Raw genomic sequence first — 5,558 nt, 5'->3', positions numbered from 1 at the left:
TTGAACCGCCAACCTTCCGGGTCATCACCCTAACCTCACCGTCTCCATGGCGACCAGTCAGAGGCACCAGGGCCTGCAGACTCAGCCTGCGGGTGTTTGGGTGCAGCAGATTACCTTTCAGAGTTCACCTAAAATGACAGCTGAGATGCACCGGAGGGCAACAGACGCCTAACCCCACCCCCTCCCCCATCTCCGAACTCCTGCCCTTTGTCCGTGCTCAGCGGGGGGACGTAAAGCGGTGCAATCCTGGGGTAAAAACAGCCGATGGGAGACCTCTATTTATTATGCATGAACCGCCTTTCTAGAGAGCGATGTGCGTCTTGACCTGTGAACTTCCGCGCTAACGACCCTCTCTGTTTCTTGCCAAAATCGGCGACTCTTGCCCTGGAAGTCCTGGTGCCTTTAGCACGGTCCGGCGCCCGGGCGGGTCGCTGTAACCGGCCCGGCTCACGCGGCCGACGGCCACTGCCGACCCGCCTGAGATCACACGTCCGTGAGCGGAATCGAGTGCTGGAAATGAAATTCTCAGCTCGGCCGAGACACGGATCCACTGGGCCGGCTCCCGGGCCTTTTCAATCTCTGTAAATAGTGTGCGACCATAACCCGTGTCGTAAATTATTTCCACACAAGAACGCTGCTGTAAAATCCACCTATGGCAGCTTGCAAATTCAGCCTTGAGTCTTGCTGGGTATGAGCTGGTCAACCAGCTAGTGCTGGTAGCTTGAGCTGTCTTATTCAGCAAGGGAGCTACACCATTTTAATTCTCTGCGGATACAGACAACAATGGTTCATAGGCACGTACACACACGTGCACACACAAAACGCCAACACACACTGTTTTTACACAGTAAAGACGTCTGTGTGTGGACCCTCACTCACAGTGTAGGAGGTTCAGCTGTTAGCCGGTGTAATAATCAGGAATAATAATGAGAAGAAAAGGAACATGGTTATGATGATGAATAGGCTTATTGTGCGCGTACATATAAATAAATTGACTTTCTGGGTGAAACAACGTGAAAATGAGACGTGTAACGTGAGAGTTAGGCAGTTGAATGACGGTTGGAATAACGGTTAAGATATAGCCTACTGAGACACGCGTACTGGACTAAATCAAACACAGGTCAGTGGCTGCTTGTATTTTATTATAGGAAAGGTTCTGTCGTACTGTGTCCGTAAGCATTGATTGCCACCCCTCCAGTGGTCTGGGAGAGACGAGTGCACGAGACTCCTTTCGCCCAATAGCCTCGGTGCGATGTGCTCCCCTTGTCCAATCAGACGTTTCCAGCTGCCTCATAAGGAATGCGTTCTCGCGCTTCCTCTCCTGTTTACCCAGGTTAGTGAGACAGAGTTTTCTGCAAGTAAAGCTCTTCGGTGATCAAACTGAAATGAACTTTTGAAATGTGTTTGTTTGTTTGGTTGTTCATCTGTTTGCTTGCAGATGTCAGGGTGACACATTAACTTTAAGCGCTCGTTTGCCATCGTTTCAATTAAGAGAATAAACTGAATTTTTCCTCGCTGACTTTTGACGGAGGCGAGCACGCACTTTTCAGCGCAATAAATTTTGTTATGCTGTTTATGCGATGGAAGTTAATTACAAATCTCACTGATGTGGGCTTCCCAGAACAGGATAGGCTCGACCTACTAGGCTGAGGACAAACGGTTCTATTTAATTTCAACAGCCGACTTTTATTACGGTGGAAATTCAGCAACGCAAAAGAGATTCCTTTTTTCAATTTTATCCTTCCAGTCAATACGGTTCGTTTTCTATAAATGTATTCCTTAATCAAATACCATGCGCCCTATGTTTTAGCGATTGCATATTGATTGCAACGTGAGTAGTATATATTATTGCAGATATAATAGTTTTTTTGTTTTTTTTAAGTCAGTGGGGGACATCGTTGGATTGTTTCCTCACTTCAGTTTGGTTCATTTTTATGTGTCACGCTTATACACAGAGACGCTGTTACAAAGCCACTTAAGTCTCTAAAACAAAATGGCTTCTTTGGCTTGTCTTCATAGAGAAACCTATTTGTTTTGATTTATATGCACAAATAAAAATAAAAAAGCATATCAGAACATAAATGGATAACCCCAAAATTATAAAAATATGGATTTCACATAAAACACGAGTAAAAGAAGGGGGGGGGAGGGGACACGCACACACAAGTTTGTAGTTCTCCATCGCAGGTGTGAAGTGTAGAAGCTCCCTGGCAGAGAATGACTTTGCTCGACAGAGGATCCTTGAACTAGGTAGGTTTCCTCTGTGGAATCAGAGGGTTCCTTTCTGAGAGTGTACAGATAAATCACAAACAGTACAAACCAGGCCTGAGCCCCCAAACAAGGGAACACGTGAGGGAACAACCTCCTTACTGGGAAGAAATTACTCAAATAGCTCAGGCCATGTCGAGCTGGGAGCTGGTCTGAACTGGTCAACCAGCTGAACCATGTCGAGCTGGGAGCTGGTCTGAACTGGTCGACCGGCTGAACCATGTCGAGCTGGGAGGGGGTCTGAACTGGTCAACCAGCTGAACCATGTCGAGCTGGGAGCTGGTCTGAACTGGTCAACCAGCTGAACCATGTCGAGCTGGGAGCTGGTCTGAACTGGTCAACCAGCTGAACCATGTTGAGCTGGGAGCTGGTCTGAACTGGTCAACCAGCTGAACCATGTCGAGCTGGGAGCTGGTCTGAACTGGTCGACCAGCTGAACCATGTCGAGCTGGGAGCTGGTCTAAACTGGTCAACCAGCGAAACCATGTTGAGTTGTTTCAAAACCTAGTTTAAGCTGTGTTTTCTTTCGGCAGGGAACACACTGTACACGGAAAGCTACTGATGGTTTCCGACTTTTCTTTCATTCCCCTTATCTCTCTGTCTCATTCTCTCTCCCTCTCTGTCAATTCAATTCCCCGGCACTGAAAGTCTTAAAAGGCCAAACAGCGGTAACTAAGTGGACTGTGTTTCTATAGCGCTTTTTTGCTAAGCTTTGCAGCTTTGCAGCATTTGAGAGAGAGAGAGATTTGTGTGTGTGTGTGGGGGGGGGGGGTCTTCAGTACAGTACAGGGCAATCAACTGTGTGAGAGATGGAATGTGTGCATGTGTGTGTATGAGAGAGATGATGTGTGTGTGTGTGTGTGTGTGTGTGTGTATGTGTGTGTGTGTGTGAGAGAGAGAGATGCTGTGTGAGTGTGTGTGTGTGAGTGTGTGTGAGATGCTGTGTGTGTGCGTGTGAGAGAGACGCTGTGTGAGTGTGTGTGTGTATGTGTGTGTGTGAGAGAGACGCTGTGTGAGTGTGAGTGTGTGTGTGTGAGAGACACTGTGTGTGTGTGTGTGTGTGAGAGAGAGACACTGTGTGTGTGTGTGAGAGAGATGCTGTGTGAGTGTGTGTGTGTGTATGAGTGAGTGTGAGTGTGTGTGTGAGAGAGACGCTGTGTGAGTGTGTGTGAGTGTGAGTGTGTGAGTGTGTGTGTGTGAGAGAGACGCTGTGTGAGTGTGTGTGTGTGTGTGTGTGTGTGAGTGTGTGTGTGTGCGTGCGTGTGAGAGAGACGCTGTGTGAGTGTGTGTGAGTGTGTGTGTGTGTGTGAGTGTGTGAGTGTGTGTGTGTGTGGGGGGGGGGGGTTAGGTGCTCGTACAGAGGCAGAGGTGTCAGTCCCTCTGAGCTCAGGGGGAACTGGCAGCAGAAAGAGCAGCGCTGACACTAAACCCTCCTGCCTGGAGCCTGTGTGTTCAGCAGAGTGGAGGAGACAGATGGAGGGGGAGGGTGAGGTGATGGGGGAGTGTGGGATGTGTGTGTGTGTGTGTAGGGGGTGTGTGTGTGTGTGCGTGTGTAGGGTGTGTGTGTGTGTGCGTGTGTAGGGGGTGTGTGTGTGTGTGCGTGTGTAGGGGGTGTGTGTGTGTGCGTGTGTGTGTGTGCATTCTGACTGTGTGCAGAGTTACCGCTCAGCTCAAAGCCATTGTTATCAGCCAGGCGCAGCCACCTCTCTCTCTCTTTCTCTCCCTCCTTTCTTTTTCCTTCCCTCTCTATCTCTGTCATTCTTTCTCTCTCCATCCGTCTCTCTCTCTCTCACTCATTCTCTTTCTATCTCCCTATCTCTCTTTCTCTCCCTGCCTTTCTCCCTCCATCTGTCGTTTCTCTCTCCCTCCCTTTCCTTCTCTCTCTCTCTCACTCACTCAAAAGCGCCTGTTTCCGCGGTTACCCAGAGCGTGCCATTTAACGAGGGGTGGATGGATTCCAGCCAGTGGTGCGAAACCGTCAGGTAAGAGTCCTGGAGCAACAGCTACATGAGAAAGCTGTTTCACACACAAGCTCAGGTAAGGTAAGAGTCCTAGAGCAACAGGTGAGTTAGAAAGCTGTTCAGAAGCTGACACAAGCTCAGGCCCCCCTTTGCAGCGATAGTATGCAAGTACACTTTCGTCCCAAGCAACTTACAGTTGATTAGACTGAGCAGGCACTAATTCCCCCAGGAGCAATGTGGGGTTAAGGGCCTCGCTCGAGGGCCCAACAGTCGTGCAGATCGTATCCTGGCAACACCGGGGTTTGAACCACCAACCTTCTGGGTCCCGGTCACGTCCCATAGCCACTTGGCTACAAACCTGCCCAGTCAGGCGACCCAGTGAAGGCAGGTAGAACGATGTACCGTCGAGAGGGGCTGAATTATTCCGACACGTTCCTTTCCCGTTTGCCTCGTCTCCGGGATTAAATGAAGATGTGACTTCACGCTGAGCGGCTCGCCGAAGCTCCTCCATCTTGGCTCCGCTGTTTCACGCTTTGTTAGGCGCGGTAATTTCCTCCCCGGGTCCGGAGGCACAACGGAAACAACATGGCGGCTCTTGAGTTCCGCGGGGTCGCGTTGCGATGAACGGTCGGCTCATTATTCGCCAGTCGCGCTCGCCGGAGAACAGGTACTGCTGCGTATCACATGAAAAGGCGCACGGTTGTAGAGGAGAGTGCTGTCAGTGGTATAACGTGCACTCAGTGAGCACTTTATTAGGTCGACCTGTACGCCAGCTTGTCACCGTAAATATGTATCTAAATGCGTGAAAGCATCCAGACGTGGTCAAGAGGTTCAGCTGTTTAATGTCAGAATGGGGAAGAAATGCGATCAAAGTGACTTTGACCGTGTAATGATCGTTGGTTCCTGACAGGGGTTGCAGAGAATGGTGCAAAAAAACTAAAAAAACATCCACTGAGCATTTTTCAGTGAAGTCTAAAAAATAAGTCTAATAAATATCCACTAAAGTGCTCACTGAGTTTATTCCCAGCACCTAATTCAACAAGCACCTTGTTAGCGATACTGAGAAATCTTTTGATGCATAATCACGCAGGCTTACTTTGCTATTCATTCGGGATTGAATCAGGACGGCGGCCGCTGTTATTTGTAAAACTAATTTACATGACAGCAAATTATGAATAAAAGGAATAAAGCCTTTACATGGAAGCTGTTGATTGGGGACCATAAAATCATGGTTCTTGAGAGCCGGGAACTGCTGGTTTTCCACCCTCCCTTTACCTGGGAGAAAACGCCCAATCAGTAGCACTAATTACCTGGGAGAAAATGCCCAAT

This window comes from Conger conger, chromosome 1, assembly GCF_963514075.1.
Source record: "Conger conger chromosome 1, fConCon1.1, whole genome shotgun sequence".
NCBI classification, from domain to species: Eukaryota; Metazoa; Chordata; class Actinopteri; order Anguilliformes; family Congridae; genus Conger; species Conger conger.
Note: the sequence above shows the minus strand (reverse complement) of the source record.